Source organism: Caretta caretta, chromosome 21 (assembly GCF_965140235.1).
Source record: "Caretta caretta isolate rCarCar2 chromosome 21, rCarCar1.hap1, whole genome shotgun sequence".
NCBI lineage: Eukaryota > Metazoa > Chordata > Testudines > Cheloniidae > Caretta > Caretta caretta.
The window spans coordinates 8,125,987-8,142,928 of NC_134226.1; the positions used below are offsets into that span (position 1 = coordinate 8,125,987).

Below are 16,942 nucleotides of genomic sequence, written 5' to 3' on the forward strand. Positions count from 1 at the left end.
CAGAGGGGTAGCTGGGTTAGTCTGGATCTGTAAAAGCGGCAAAGAGTCCTGTGGCACCTTATAGACTAACAGACGTATTGGAGCATAAGCTTTCGTGGGTGAATACCCACTTTGTCGGATGCATGTAGTGGAAATTTCCAGAGGCAGGTATAAATATGCAAGCAAGAATCAGGCTAGGGATAACGAGTGTACATTTTGTCACCACTGAGCTGGTTCAGCGGCACACGTGGCAGGGATGATGGGAGCCCTAGTGTAGACAGGGCACCTGCAGTAGACAGGGGACTGTGGTGGAGCTAGGCCAGTTCACACCTGCTGAGGGTGTGGCCCATAGTTTAGCGTAGGCAGAGCCTGTGGCGGGAGGGCTGCCAGGCAGGGGAGTGCTGGTTTGTGGCTGACTGGCAGGCGGCAGGAGCATGTGTAATAAACAGCGGAGTGATTTGTTTAAGAGCCTGCCAGTGGTTGCTAGGGAAAAGTGGTTGCTTTTCTCCTTGCTTGGCGCCCGAGTGGCTCTGCTGCTCTGGCAGTTGTGTGTGTGGGAGCCCGGGACTGGAACAGCAAGGGGGCTGCGGGGCAGGGTCGAGGGGCATGGGCAGACCTTGCCAAGTGCCTGCCTTCCCAATGTCAAACCCTAGTGTAGACAGGGCAAGTAATACTAATGCTTGTTAGCTGGCGGTGGTGATCCCGAGGGAGGAAGTCTAGATTTCAGCTTGACCATCTTAGCCCCCTGCCAGAGTCTACACAGGAGTGTTAGCATGGGTTGGCTACCCACCCCCCAAAAGCCACACCTTTGAATCTCCATCAAGACATGTCTCTAATCTAGACAGACCCTGTATCTGGCTCATTAGCCACAACAGGGTGTCCCTCTCTCTGATCTGGCCCCATCCCAGCGGGCCCATGTTGGCTTGGGTCCATCACCCCCGAGTACTCTTCGTCAAACACTGTAACGTTCCCTAGCCAAAGCCTCTTCGGTTTCTCTCCCCCATCACTTGTACTGTCTCTCTGTTTCTCCTCTGCAGGCCCAGGGCCCTGCTTGGCTGAGGCTGCCTCTGTCCCAACATGCCTTGGTATTTGCCTGCAGGCTGCCCCGAATGCCAGGCCTTGCCAAGCCACCCCCACATCCCTACAGCCTGGACTGGTCTGATTCTGATGCTTGTCATAGCCTGATGCAGAATGGCAGAGCTGCGCCCCCATACCTATGGGATGGGGGTTCACGGAATCCTAGCATTTAAGGCTAGACGGGACCCCCAGATCATCCCAGTCTGGCCTCCTGTATACATCACTAGCCACCAGCACCCACACGCTAAATCCAGCAACCAAAAAAGAGCCAAGTAGTTCAGCCCACAGCAGCCTAGCCTATGTGCCACAGGCAGAGAAGAAGAGGGGCCAAGGTGCACCAATGCCTGAGGCCCCTGCAATGCCGTTCATGCCACTAACACCCAAGTCACCATCACAGCTGTCACTGCTGCCCAGTAGAGAGTGGGATTGTCAGTCATTTTAACACAGCCCCTGGTGCACGTGGGGCAGAGTACAAGGAGACAACTAACAGCAGAGGGGAGACGGCATTGAAGAGGGGAGGATGAGGGAGGGAGTGTGTCTTGGGTAAGGATTAAGGGATCTGGTGCCTTCTGGGGAGGGGAGTTCTCCTTCCTCTGCAGCATCAGCTCTTGGCCACTGCTGGAGGTAAGATACCTGAGTGGGTTTGCTGGGTGGCAAATTGTAGGCTGGAGAGAAGGGACCATGGATGGCTGGGGCTGGTGTCTTTGGTCATCTCTCTTGCTCACAGTCCATCTGTGCATGGTGAGGTTGGGCCGCTGCACTCTGCATGCCCCTGCTCCCACATTCACCATGTTCATTTTCCCTAGCACTGTGTATCTTTTCAGGTTGGCTGAACAGCAATGATGAACTGTTCCGGGTTTTGTAAGTCTAATGCATCCTTGTTTTCCATTCCTACCTCCCCGAGGTGCACGCCGCGCTCTCTTCCTGTCAAGGGGAATCGGCTGCCAGCTTGTGTGAGACAAATTGTTTGCTTTGGTGTTTTCTGAATCAAATAGATTGTCCTATTTGGAAACAACAAGCAACTGCTGGAGTGTGAATGTAATGAATTCTTTAAAGTGCATCAAAGTGGGGGATTGACAGTGGGAGCTGGAGCCAGGGGTAGAGCAAACAGGTGCTGTACAAGCTTCCTTGACTCAGCCCTGCCAGTGCTTCTCCGTCCTAACCTCTTATTCCAGATGTACCTCTCCCCAGCTCCGCCAATGCACCTTTGTCCTGACACACAGCAACCCTCCCGATCCCAGTTCTTGGCTCTGCCAATGCCCCTCAATCCTAATGTGCTGCTCTCCCTGTCATCCCACCCCTCCTGGTCCTCTCCTGAGCAGGGACCAGATGGGGAAGGCCTACTGGTTAAATAACGGGACTGGCAGTCAGGAGTTCTGGATTCCAGCTCTGACATTGATTCACTCTGGGGCCTTGGGCGAGTCAGCTAACACGCCCTCTCCTTGTGTGTAAATGGTGATGACAACGATGTCCTGCCTCCCTGGAGAAGCTGTGAGGCTAAATCCATTCATACGGGAGGGCGTTTGGAGGCCTTTGGCTTGAAGGGGCTACATGCAGAAAGGCCCGGTGTGGCTGTTTGTTCAGCCTGCTATGCTCTGTGACACAAACCACCAGTTCTGCATGGAACTAGACTGGACTCACATTGCCAAGCCAGATTCCAGCCGGCGTCTCTAGGGAAAGGCGAGCTCACTAACTCTGTTAGCCACCGCTTTCCTCTCTTTGCCAGCCCTGGGAACAGCTTGTTTGGTGTCTGGATGAGGAGAGCTGTCTGCCACAAACCCCTTGGCAGTTGATGTGGGACATGTCCCGATGTGCAGCCTGGGAGGTAGCCGGTAGGTGCTCGGCAGGGACCTGTCACTCCAACACGCTCCAGTGCTGTGGAGCGGCAAGCAACAACTTGGAATGAAATCCAGGGGACTAATGGGACTGGAGGCCTGTTTACGTGTGGGGCAAGTATAAGACCTTGATTTCCTCTCTCTCACATGCGAAAAATCAAAACCAAAAGGCGACTTCCATGTGTGGAACAGGGTGTGGAAGGGAGAGACTCTGACCATGAATCAATTAAAATCCTTCTCATCTCCCTGTCCAGACACTGCCTAAATAATGAGTGACATAATTTAAACGGCTTTAAACCACCCTCGACTCTCCTTGGAATCCCACTCCTGGAGGTCGAGACCTTGCATGCCAACTCTCGGCCTTGGGGAAACTTTTGCAGACAAGTTAGCTTCCTTAGATCCCTTTTAGGAGGGGTGCTTGATAGTGTGTAGCCTGACGGGCCCTTATCTTATCCCTCGTAATGCCTACATTATCGTTGGGCATTCCTGCCCGAGGCTGCAGGAGATAGGGGCAGCCTTGGGTTCACTCTAGGGCTTCCACCTTGTGTTTACCGTCTGGGCCCCGACTCGTCACATCTGGATGTTGCACCATGAGCACCGTTGCGTCACAAATGCAGCCTTTCTGCATCGCACAGCACATTCGGGACGTGTTGGGGAGAGGGGATACGGCTCCTCTCTGGTGCTGTCCCACTCCAGTACTCTCCCATGTACCTGGTACTGTACATCCTATAGCAAGCATTGCTCAGAAGTCTGGAGCTGAGTTCGGCTACAGCAGGGAAATGGCCTGCAGCCCTCATTCGAGCTACAGCTTTCTTAATGCCCCCAGCATCTAGGCATCAGGGGTGGAGGCAGCTGATTCAAAATTGGTAGGGTCCCACAGCAAATGAGTGGCAGCCTTACAAACCAGGCCCAGATGTCCCTTGAAGCTGGGCTAATTCTGCCTGACCAGATACTAACCATCTGAACACTCCTCCTTGTGTCCCGAGATCAGCCGATCTCTTCCCGTTCCAGTCAGTGATAAGATTCCATGCTTGTTCCCTCTTTGGCTTTTATTCCTGATCGGCAGCCCCCACCTGGGTCCCTGGACAAGCATGGCCAAAGCATCTCTAGACTGATGTGCAGCACCCCCTGCCACTCCAGTTCGGATACACCTGTTCCTGCCGAACTATACCGACTATATTGCTCTTGCAGACCTATGATCAGCTGGGGTCATGATCAGCTGCAATGAAAATACCTGATGCTTGAGGCAGTTTGGTCTATACCATGCTTGATGCAATCTGGTCCACTCCAAGGGCAAATTTGCTTTCCCAAGGTATTTTTACGAGCCCCAGGGATAAGCCCCCGGCAGCAGGGATAATTTAACAGCATTTGGGGACGCCAACCAAGACACAGAAATCCTCCAAACCCCCTTCCAATTTGGCAGAATTTTAGTAAAGACTTTCTGGATAAAGGAGGCCAACAGGGGGGCCGGGGGGGGGGGGAAAGTAAAATTTACCTCACCCTTCCAAGGGCTAAACCAACTGAGGTAGCGACTGCCTGCTGCCCTGCAAGCGACGGGAACAGAGGTGAGCTCCAGAGTGAATGTATATCCGTCCATATGGATGTAGTGTCCTCCCTACCGCCCTCTCCCCTTAAAGGAGAGGCTGGGAAGGGGCCAGACTGGGCAGCGGGCCAAGCTATTTGGCGTGGCAAGGTGGAGTTTATCCAGCTGATGCAGTTAATTAAGGATTGGCGTGTCTCTTTTTCCTTTGCGAGACATTAGCTGTCATCGAGCCGAGTAACCAGCCAGGTGGCTTGGGGGAGTCCTGTGAACGTCTCGGATGGGTGTCTACTCCCCAGGCAGCTCAGGCCAGTCCAACAGGGTTCTTCTCAGCCCAGCGTTGGCATCTGTTGCTCATAAGCAATGTTGCAGTTGTGTTTAGTGTGTGTGTCACAGTAGCTCCTGGGAGGCCTACCTCACTTCACTACACGCCGTACAGACACCTAGCAAGAGACAGTCCCTGCACAAATTGAAATATAGGAGACCAACCCCCCCATTTCAGAAATGGGGACCTGAGGTCTGGAGAGAGAACGAACCTAGATCCTCCATCCAGTGCCATAGCTCCAAGCCCATCCTTCCTCGCTCCCTAATTTGAACTGTCTAATGAAAGACACTAGGCACAGTCCAGTATTCGCTGTTCAGCATAGGAGCCCAGGTGTACAGCTGTTCCAGCTGTGGGACATAGGTGAGCACAGGCTTTTGAAAACAGGGGAGGTGCCCGTCAAAGTCATTAGGTTTCCTAACTGTGCCAAGAGGCCAGGCAGGGTGAGCTCCCCATGAAATGAGCCTCCCTTGTGAGTGACTTGGTTTTGCTCAATTCGTTTCTTTCAGCGGAAGTGAGTGAGGATCGTTATAACATTGGCATGAGGAAATCTTGCAGGGTGTCTTGGTTGACAGCGTTAGCTCTCTACTTTGGGTATCAAAATGCCTTTGTTTATCTTGCTTAATTCTCTCTGTGGTCACCGAACAGCTCTGGGTCATATGATGGCACATCAGCAGTACAGCTAGAGCATATGAATTGGTGGAGCAAAGCGACAGCTCCCGGGAAAAGGCTGCTGGGCGAAAAAACTAAGCCAGCTCACAGGTCTGAGTGGTGTTCGTGCTGGAGAGCAATGGGCAGTGGCTCCTGCCTCTCCTGATCTCTGTGACTCCATCATGGCCATCTGGAGCCGCTCTAATGCCAGGGGAGCAATGGGGCCAAGTGATGAAGGGACTCAGAGAGCTGGGTTCAGATCCTGGCTCTGCTGCTGGGTAACCTTGGGCAAGTCACTTCATCTCCTTGTGCCCTGAGTTTCCCATGCATAAAATGGGGATAATGATACTGACCAGGTTTGTCAAATGCTTTGGGATCTATGGGTGAAAAGTGCTACGTAAGAGCTAGGTAATATTATTGTGATGACTCCAGCCTGGTGTGGTTTGGCCAAAGCTCTGACCACCTGCCCCTCTTGGAGATGCAGGTTTGGCTCTGAAATCCTGTTTCATTTGCTTAAGCATGTTAAATGCACCATGGACTTCCCAGGCTCTCAGGATCCTGGAATCTCCTTTTAACAGAATGATCACAGCGGCACCATTTGGACCCCGTAAATAATCTCAGAAAGAATAAGGTAGCATGGGGCTGAATTTGGATCCCACTGACCTCAAGGCCGTTGATTTTGATGGCAGCAGGGTTTGGGCTGTAGAACTCAGAGCTGGGAAAGTCTGGCTCATAGGTTAGGTAGTTCTTTTCCTCTCCTGACACTACAGGAGAGTTCCCTCCAGCACCGGTGAATGTTTGTTTTTAGAAATACTGGATTACCGGAAAACCCTGTCGGATACTGGCCACAGGCTGGGGAGCAAGACGGATCTGCTGTTGGGCTGAAAAGCCACGTCAGATGAGCTCAGTGGCGCTTCAGAATGGAGCACCGGTCAACCTGACGCCACGCCGTGTATCTGGGCCAGCTGCTGTGCAGTTTGCAGACTGAAGGTCCTGTCTTAAAAAGAGGCACTATGATTGTCCAGGAGCTTTCATTGCAGTCTGAGAGCGAGCGCCAAGCTCACAAGCCCTTTGTGAGTCACTTCATTTGGGGTCCCGTCTTGCAGTGGTCTCGCCCGGTCAGGCTCTGAAATGGCGATAAGACAAAATGCCCTAAGTAATGTAATATTAGTACATATAAATGCATACAGTGTATCATACAGCATAGATACTATTTCATTGCCTGAGAGAGGCAGCTCCATCCAGCAGCTAGAGCACTGGATAGTTCCCTCCTGGGATAGTTCCTGGGAGTTGGAAGACCTGTATCTTATTCCCAGCTCTGCCACTGACCTCGTGTGACCTTGGGCAAGTCACTTCCCCTTTTTGCAACTCCGTTTCCTCACCTGTAAAATAGCAGCGATGATACTGACTTTCCTTTCCAATGTGCTTTGAGATCTCTGGATTCTGGCCCTGTGGAGATCAATGACACAGATCCTCTGCTCGGTTTCATAGGGTCAGGATTTCACGCTTAGCAGTAGGCCATTAAAAAAAAAAATCTCACTGTGCCTCAGTTTCCCCTTCTGGAAAATGGGGGTGGCGATGCCATCACATTGCAGCGTTGCATGGGTGAGTTAATAATGTTTGGTCTGGACTTCAATGCTCTAGTTTGATGGAAGTGCCTGGTGGTGGTGTTGATATTAGTAAACATGACAGCTGTGCAGGTCAGAAATGTGCTGGAGTAAACACGCTAGCTGCTGTTCCTTAAAACAGGACTCCGGAGCCCTGGGTTCTGTTTGCAGCTCTGCCATTGGGTGACCGTGGCCGTGGGTGAGTCACTTCTGTGTCTTGGGTCTCCTGTCTGTGAAATGGGGTTGGTGAGCCTTGCCCTCATTCGCAAACCGCTTTGCAATCAAGAGCAGGATGTTTCTATGCTGGCAGCATGGTGGCTTGAAGTGGTTTCCGTCATATGCAGGGTTTAGTTTTGGTTCAATGACTCTCAGCACCCCCACTGTACAAATGGTTCCCACCCCACTGCCTGGCAGGCTGTGGAATCAGAGCTGTCCTCCAGGGGATATAAAACAGATCGGTTCCCTCAACGGCATTGGAGAAAACGGATGTCAGGTTTTGATTTTGTTCTCTGAGCAGCTTTTCTTCCAGAACTGATCCTGAGAAGACACGGGGGCGGACTGCTTTTTTTGACAGGTCTCTCTCTGCCCCCGCCCCCTGTGAATTTCATTGAGCGCCTATTTTCCAGTGGTACAGCTAGAGGGCTGCCTGATGTTACCAAGGAAGCGTGCAGGGGTGGCGTGAGAGCAGAATGAATGGGTGTGTGTGTGTGTGTGTTTATATATGACTGAGCCAACCTGCAGTTTCAGATTTCAAACCTCGCTTATCAGCCCCTCCAGCATTGGGACGGTCCTTTCTCACAGACAGCCCTACCAGGACAAGGAGAGAAGCTGTTGCCACTTCTTTCCCTTCCCTTTTTCCCCCCTTTCCCCTTCTACCGGGAGCTTCCCTTGCTTTCCCAGCTCTGCCTCCAGTCCCTCCACGTTGGAGCCACAGGTTGGATTTTTAGCCCTCTCATTCCTTGGCATTGGCAGACGTGGCAGTCTCTGGAGTCGAGGTAAATCTGGGTGTCTGGTTCCCATGGCTGCCCTGACTTTGCAGCAGGGTATGGGGTGACAGGGAATGTCCTGGGGGTCGATCTAGCACAAAGAAGATCTGCTGCCAGACAGAAGCGTGGGGGAAATGTTTTCCTAGGTGTTTGTAAAGGGCAGGGGTGCTGGAACAGTTTGTATAGTGGGGGGGCTGAGAGCCATTGAACCAAACTGTAAACGCTGTATAAGATGGAAACCACTTCAAGCCAGGGGGTGTGGCAGCACCCCTAGTTCCCGTGCCTCTGGCAAAGGGTGGTGTGAAGACCGTTACATGGTTACAGTGCAGTCAGCTGCGGGCTGGGGTTCGGAAAGGATGTGCCTTGTCTGGGATCCCCCCTCAAAAGATGGCTGCAAGAGAGCCTTTCCCGGCACGTAGAGTTGCCTCCGGATTTGGAACATGCCAAAGTTTGTGGACCCGGGATTTTAGATTGGCCCACGATATAGATCGGTGGCTCTTTACCAAATTCAGACTTGTGCTCAGAAATGGAGGGCAGGGGGAAGGGAGGGAGAGACAAGCTGTTTTGTCTCACACCCCCTTTCTGCTGCCTCAGAGTGTAAGTTACACCGAATGCCATGTCGGTGCAAGCTAAAAGATTTTACTACTTACCCTGGTGTTTGGACTGACATACACCTGACTTGCAATGAACCCTGCTGTTTGTGGGGATTAGAAGTGCATGGGGCTTTAGCTATATAAAGTCTCTGCTTTGTGGAGTTTATAGTTAGGTCTCCAACGGGTTAAACCACTTCATAGTGGGACTGAGATAAATGAAAGGTGTAGGAAGTGCCTAATAAGGCTGGCGTCTCTGAAAGAATGAGTAGAGTTATGCGCTATAGGGCGGGAGGTGAACATATGTATGCATAAAGCATTAACTTTACACTGCCTGAGATGTGTTGAGCAGAAATTGGTTCCTGTCTCTGCTCCAGAGTGTTCAGTGGCTTATGGCCCAGGAAGGGTCAATTTCTCTAGGGTAATTGACCATGCCATGGGGCGGGTGGCTGGGCTGTGGGCACATTGTGCTGTAGGGGCTGCAGACAGACTGTGGTTTGTGAAGGGCTGTCGGCTTGCTCTGAAAAGGATGTTCTACTGTCCGAGCCCGGTGAGCAAAGTCAGGCAATAAATCCAGAGAGAAACACAGATACGGCTGAGATCTCTTGGCAGAACAGTTCAAGTCGGGCTCTGGTATAAGAGAGAGATCCAGCCTTTATTGACAGCTTTGATTATTCTTTGTGAAGTCTTTTCAGTGCCTCACAAAGGAGGAAGCGGGTGTGTAAAAAGACAGACCTGTATGAAAGACACGCACATGTACATATGATCAAGCCATTTTGAGCTGTCAGACTGTCCAGTCGTCTGCCTTTTGAACTGACGCTGGATAGGCTCTGGAGGCTGGCCATCTGCAGCGTCTGGAGGGGCAACCCCAGGGCACAGTCCCCAGCCTCACTCCTTGAAGCAGCCTGGTGTTCCCTCTGTTAATAAATTGCGGGCTATGTGGCTAGCTGGTCAGTTCCAACCATCCGGTTAGAATGGTTTCCCCCATACAGCCAGGAGCTGTTCCCAATCCATTTGATAACTCCTCCTTCTCTCCCCCTGGTCTTAGACAAAGCAGCAGGATACTGGGCTTTGCAAGCAAATCTAGCGGCTGCACCTTGTAAACATTAAACAGTACTCCCAGCCCATGGTGCCGTTCAGGACTGGCCCCTCCATTTTACAGGCTAGGAAAACTGAAGTGCAGAAGAGGGAAGTGACTTGCCCAAGGCTTCGTACCAAGTCTGTGTTGAAACCTGGACTAGAACTCTGTTGTTCCTAGGTCCTTCTGTTGGCCTGCTTTAATATATACATGATTCGTCTTGCGGTAGCCCCTAGGAGCTCCAGTCATGGTCCAGGACTCCGATGCGCTAGACACTGTACAAACACAGGACAAAAAGACAGACCCTGCCCCAAAGAGCTTACAGTTTTCCATCATTGTTCCAACTTGAAGTTCTAGTGATGGCACAAACCCCAAGATCAAAGTTTAATTGCCCAGAACCTGCCTCCCTCCGGCAAAATAAACGTAGCCTTCATGTTTTCCTGTAACCCAGACAAGGTGGGCGGTTACATGATACTTTATAAATACTCTGGGAATGCAGTTCTCCACTGTAACCATCCAAATTAGGGCTGGCCAAGAAATGGTTTTCCCGTCCCATGAGAATTTTTGACATTTCAAAAAACTCTCCTGTCCCAAATCAGAAGGGAAAGTCAAAATCCTGACAATTTTTGCAAACCGAGATCCTCAGTGTTTTTGGTTCATGTCAATTGAAACATTTCATTTCAATTTCAACCTTTTTTTTTAACCTTTCAGTGTAAATTATGAAAATTTCTAAATGAAGTCATTTCACTCAACCCCCGCCCCCAAAAACTTTCCAGTTCAGTGTTAGAAACAGGATGTTTCGACAATCTCTAAACTCTTTTTACCAACGTTTTTCAAAGCAGGTGTCTTGTTGAACCACGCCCGGTTTTGCAAACAGTTTTGGTTTTGATGAATTGGCATTTGGGGGCAAAAAAACCAAAACACATTTAGGCAAAATTTCTGACTAGCCCTTGTACAAATGTGTACCGCTTATAGCAGAGACTGCAGTGTGGTGTGCCTTGCTGTACTCTGTTGTTTCTGCTTTCTAAACCCTTTAGAAATGGAACCTCTGGTATAAAGGGTTAATAAACGATGAACCCCCTACTATGGGCATGTTGCAGACACGAGTAGCATATATGCGAGATGGTTGTAAGCACGTCAGAAGACAGTTATAGACAACACACTGACATCTAAGAATTGATTGCTGTTTATGAAAACCTCTATTGATCATTGATTTAATCCTTTAATGACTGCTTAGAAATGAAACCTTAATGCCAAGCTCTTATATGGCACTTTCCCAGCAGTAGATTTCATAACACTTTACAAAAGAGGTCCGTGTCATTATCCCAGTTTCACAGATGGGGAAACTGAGGCACGGAGCAGGGAAGTGATATGCCTGAGCTGACCCAGCAGGTCAGAGTTAGGAATATGTCTCCTGAGTTTCAGTCCAGTGTTCTATCCAATAGGCCACACTGCTCAGACAAGAAATCGTGGTGAGCAGTATCTCTTTATAAGGGAGACTCCCTAGGGGAAGGTGAGGCTGAGGGTTGATAACCTGTGTTAGCCACCCAGAGACTGGGGTGTATATGTGGAGCATGGGATCTCCTATAGCGCTCCACTCCCGTTGGAGTCATTGGCAAAACGCTCATTGAAGTCAATGGGGCAGAGCTAGGCCAATGCTAAGTGCTTCCAAAAATCCCACCTGTAGCTGCTTCTTTCTCCTCTTGCTTAGGCAGAGTAGGTATGAAGTGCACTAATTCCCTGGCCACGGAGATGACTGAGATGCTCGCCTTGTTGGGCTCGAAAATGTCCTGACTGCTACTAACACTCCTGCCTGGGGAAGCGAAGGACAAATCCAGCCTCCTGTCCATCCATCGCTGCAGGGGGCAGGAAGGAATTGTACCCCATTGGGCCCAGCATGGCCCGATGCGGAAGGGTTTGCTTCCCTTCGAAGCGTCGAATATCAGCTGGCAGATCCCGCAGTGCTACATTCCCCATTGCCGCTGGGATCAGTGTTTTCATTAGGAAAAATCCTTTATTTCTTGCAATGCAGCAGGTTGGTTTGATTTCAGTTTTGAGAATGGCCTGGAACATTGGCCATGAAGACTCAGGGAGGGGGCGGAGGAGAAACATGTCTGCCCTCCCCTCTCCGAGAACCTCGAAGGGCCAGCGTCAAGTAGTGCAGGGAGGGGAACCTCTGTCCCAGTTTTTAATTCCCATCCACATACTGTGCTTGTCCTTCCCCAAATCTGGTTTCAGTCTGGCTCATCGGGCTGACAAGGTTAAGACACATTAGTTTCATAGCCAATGATACACAAGGCAATGATGTGGCCAGCATCGCGTCCGACCACCTTTGACTGGCCTAACCTGATGGACCAGGTACCCATTTTGCAGCTAGGTGAACTGGAGGTGACCTTTCAGTGTGAGATCACGTCAGACTCAAATTCACAACCTTCAGGAATGCTGTCAAGCGCCTTAACCACTCAGCCACCGTGCCTCTCGGAGCCGCATCAAAGCCAGGCGCCATCCGCAAGGCTGCTGGGGTTTGTTGCCGAAGCCTTGCGTGACTCTAGCGCAAGCCCGACTCTCCGATCCACTTTGTTTTCTTACTAGCCCCCTCCCACCGTCAGCATGCCCTGGGAACTCGGGGCTGGCTAGGGCATTGGCTGCACACCAGGTTTGCCCCAATTCCAGCCCCTGGCATAGCCACGCTGGTGCAGACGCCTGGTGCATGCGGCAACGCTGCAGTGTGACGAATGCTAGGCTACAGCAGTTCATGCTAGGGGTTTGGCAAGACCTGACTTCATGCAGGAGATGTCTTTGGTCACTGGCAAGCAGGAAACCTGCCTCTAGGGAGGCAGTGGCCACTGTGCCCAAAGGCAAGCAACCCATTAGGGCAGCGTCTGGTCTCTTATCTCCAGGTGCCATCAAGATGATGAGGGCAGCAACTGCCACTTACCTTGCCTGGTTGTGTCAGCTCTCAGTGAGCCAGCCCGTGATGTGTGACTGGTGCCATTTGAATCATAACACCCCCAGAAAACAAGGGGCGGCCCTGGGTTTTGAAAGAGGCTGCCGCCTTTTTTTTTCTTTTCTTTTTCCTTCCTTCTGTTCTCCTCCCTCTCTGCAACCAATTGGCTCTCCAGGCTGGGGCTTGTTTGCCAACAGTGGACTTCCCTCCCATGCCACAGGTGGGTTTGCAGGGCCCTTGCCTATTTCTGGCAGCAGGAAGTCGTCGTCTTCCCCCCTCCCCCCCCCGGTACCCCCAGCTCTGCTCTGATTATGATAATCAGGTGAGGAATGCAGCTAGGTGGTGGTTTTCCTCCTAGTACTTCCAGTCATTTAAAGGGCTGCTCGGCCCCAGGACTGTTAGAACTGTTAGAAGGCCTAATCATTAAAGCTGCCCATAACCGCTATCCTTAGGCATGCACAGGGGGTTAGATCTTCAAACCAAACTTAAAATCACAGCCAGACAGGTCTGCGGATGCTGATTCAGGTTGGACACAAGCAGGCATCTCTTTCCAGCCTGTTTCCTCTTTTACTTGGTGGTGGTATGGGGGCAGAGCAGGGCCATGGGCGTTAGGACAGTGACTAGGTTTTGAGGTCAGAAGGGACAGGACAATCCCCAATCTGATGCATAACACAGGCCAGAGAATGCCACCCCAGCTTCCTGCATCGCGTCCGGTGGGTTCTCCTTGAGTATAGCTGTTCGGATGGCACTGGTGATCTTGAGGAAGATGAGCACATGGTGTCCCCCACCCCGTGCATGGGAGGTAAGCAGGATGTGAATGCAGGACCTTCAGAGTTGCAGCACTTGAGCTAAAGGAGACCCCCTGCATGCGCACATGCTCAGTCCTCCCAACCTCCCACGTGTCCATGAATTAGGGCTGTATCCTTGTCCCCATTCTACGGAAACACACTGAGGGGAAGTGACCTCCCAACTCCCTCCGCAGCCAGAGGAGGCAACAGCTTCCTGGCTCCTGGTGCTGTGCCCGGACCTGTGCCTCCTGCCTTTGTAGGTGAAAATCCCGCTTTTATTTCCAGCACTTCCACTGTGTGATCCAACAGCAAGTTACTCCCCCGCTCTGTGCCTCAGTTTCCCCTACTGTAAAATGGGGATAACGATCCTGGCTCATCTCGCAGGGGGGTGATGAGTCGGAAGACTGTGACTGTGAATTGGGAATCTCCCTTTGAAAGCCTCCATGATTTTGCTTGGGCCTGGCAAACCATAAGGGCCCAGTCCTGAGAGGTGCTGAGCACCTGCAGCCTCAATTTCTCCGGACCTCTCAAGCCTGGGTCCTTTTAAGCTGCTGTAGAGTCTCTCTGCTGGTGATCCAGCGCTTGCTTGTGTGGCGGTGGTAGGTTCTAGGCACTAATTCGAGTCTGATTGGGTGTTGGGGAGATGCCCATGATTCACAGGGCACTGTACATCGCAGTCCCAGCTACACCCTGTCCCCTTTGCACCCACCTAACTCTCTATCATGCTGCTGCCTGGTGTTAAACCCTGTACAGTCACAGCTTCTGTGATCAAAGGGCATGGCAGACCAGTGATAGCTATAAAGTCAGGCCCACAAACTGACCGTGCAATGTCTCTGCACCGAAGGCAGCAAGTAAATTGCTGATCTCGCCCTGACGCTTCTTTTAATGACCGGTTTGAGGCCCAGTGCTCCAAGCCTTGGGGCACTGAGAGTGTTTAATGACCAGCTAGGAGAGCTGCTGGCTCAGTATAATTATTCCAGGCTGCTTATTTATCCTGCATCCATTGGTGGGGTAGCTGTGCTCCTTGCAGAAATTGAAGTGAAGTGGCCCAAATCGAAACCATCCTATTTGTCTAAGGTACTTATATGGTTTTCATCACCATAGTAACTGAGCACCTCACACTCTTTAACACCCTTCTGATGTAGAGCAGTGCTCTGATGGGGAACTGAGGCACAGAGAGGCAAAGTGACTTGTCCAACATCACACAGGAAGTCTGTGGCAGAGCAAGGAATTGTGGGAGACCCAGTTCTTCCCAAGTCTGAAGCTAGACTGTCCTTCCTCTGTACTATTATTATTATCCAACGTCTACCATCCCTGGCCATGCGCAGGATAAATGCACTCTGGCTATAGGTCTTGTCCACACTAGGGGCTTTTAGCCACGCTTGTAGCTACATCAATGGAAACCTCTAGTGTAGACGCTGCATTGGTGTAAGATACAGCTTGCAATGGTGCAACTTACCATGACTGCAAACCACATTGGTGCGGTGCATCTACACTAGAGGTTTACACTGGTGGCTAAATACCCCAGTGTAGACGAAGCCAAAGTGCACCGCACTCTTAACAGCAGCCGTGCTCTGGCTCTGGACCAGAAGAGGGAGTAAATTCCAGAGCATAGGGCTTTCCTCTAGGGACACTGATGTCCATCCCTGGAGTTCAAACTTTGGGACCGATGGCTGTAGGGGCAAAGAGCATCTTACAAACACAGAGGAAGGGAAGGTATCAGTTATCTGTCCCCAAGAGAAATACCGTAACTGACCAGTGTGTGCAACACAGTCCTCTAGGGGATGAGACTGGAGTGGCTCAGCTGTGTCGCGTATCCCCTATACACCCAAAAAGAGTCACCTTTGATTCAAGCTGTGAAGTTCTGTGCTTTTGGAGTAGGAGGGCCTGAATTATTATCCCTGCTGCTGCCATGAAGTTCCAAGTGCCCTGGGGCATAGCCCAGCAGCTAACATGCCTAGCAGTCTCAGATTTGTTACAATGCCACACAAAAAGAAGAGATCAGTTGCTAGCATTGGGAGCAGGCAGCGTCGGAGAACAGGTTGACTCTGGAAGGCTGAGCAGGTGTGAGGGTGGAGAGATGAGCTGTGTGGAAGGAGACATGAAGTCATGCTCTAAGAAAACACTCAGCAGAGATGATTGGGTGGTGCGTAGGAGGAAATGAGCTGAAATCCAGGAGGGATCCAGGCAGGGTAAAACTTGCAGGGTGAGGGCGAGACCATGGCCTGGTGCCTTTAAAACTCAGGAAGAGGGAGTATTTTTCAGGCTCTTCTTTCTTAAAAAACAAAGTGCTGAGGTCATAGTGGTGCTCGTCCAACCCCTTCAGTCTCTGCAAAAATGGGCTGAGCTATTTATATGAGCATGAAGCACCCAGTGCTGAGGATGGGCCAAAAGGCCGAGGAGAGGAACGCCTTGTTTTCATTCACAGAACTAGTCCACTCGCAGTAAATATGCGTGGAATGTTATGAAATTCCAAGGTCATGTGATTAATAGTCTTTAGCCAATCAGATCCCAGCATTCAAAAGATGTGTTTAGTGATGCCTCTCTCTCGATTTAAATGCTGTCTCCTTGCACTTTGGGTAAAGCGATGCTGGGGGTTTGTTTGGTTGCTGTGTACAGTGCATCTGGTTTATTGAAGACTCCTGGTATGCTTATTTCTTTTTTTATGTATGGAAATTGTAGTCCTTGTATGTTAGCAACTCTCATGATTTTATTATGAGTCTCACAATATTTGGTATTTTTCTTAAATCCCCAGCTGTTGGAATCAGGTTATTAGCTGAGGAGCTCTGTTTTTTTAAAGTCTGTTTTTTAGCTCTTGTGGTTGCAGAGAAAATTTTTAAAAATGTGACCCCAAAATGTTCCAGCACTAAAAGGCCAATAAAGGAACCCAAAATACGTTATTTTTTCAACCTCCCGATTTTTGAGCAAATCTTCTCATTTTTGGTGGGGCTAGAGTCCTGATTTTTGAACTCTTAAGTTCAGATTTCAGAAAGTGGCTGCAAGGAAAAACAACAGTAATGTCTCCCTGAGAGAGAGAGAGAGCGCACAGTGTGTTGCATCTCCTTTGTAATAAGCTGCAACAGCTCTGGGAACAAACATGGCTGCTTTCTGTATGTCCTGGCACTACATGTCACAGTTACATAGTTCATAGATTCTAAGGCCAGAAGGGACCACTGGGACCATGTAGTCTGACCTCCTGTATAGCACAGGCCAGAGAACGTCACTGAAATAATTCCTGATTGAATTCGAGCCGTTCTTCTAGAAAAACATCCAATCTTAATTTAAGAACTGCCAGTGATGGCACATCCATCCACAACCCTTAGTAAGCTGTTCCAATGGTTAATTACCCTCACTGTTAAAAACATATATACCTTATGTCCAGTCTGAATTTGTCTAGCTTCGACTTCCAGCTGTTGGCTCTTTTTGTCTGCTATACTGATGAGCCCATTATCAAATATTTGTTCCCTATGAAAGTATGTACAGACTGTGATCAAGTCACTCCTCAACCTTCGTTTTATTAAGGTGAATAGGCTCAGGGAGCT

At 50.4% G+C, this 16,942-nt stretch overlaps 1 protein-coding gene across 13 annotated transcripts in view; it reads left to right on the forward strand.

The window, feature by feature from the left end:
• The window catches only part of PLEKHA6 (pleckstrin homology domain containing A6), a 139,081-nt gene that overhangs the window by 38,317 nt on the left and 83,822 nt on the right, over nt 1-16,942 (forward strand). Inside the window, exon 1 of one of the 13 annotated variants that reach the window (XM_048826303.2) lies at nt 7,692-8,006. The exons of the other annotated variants lie outside the window; for them this stretch is intronic. The gene's annotated coding sequence lies outside the window, so the exon portion shown is untranslated. Of the gene's footprint in view, nt 1-7,691; nt 8,007-16,942 lie in introns of those variants that run through there. 13 annotated transcript variants of the gene reach the window in all.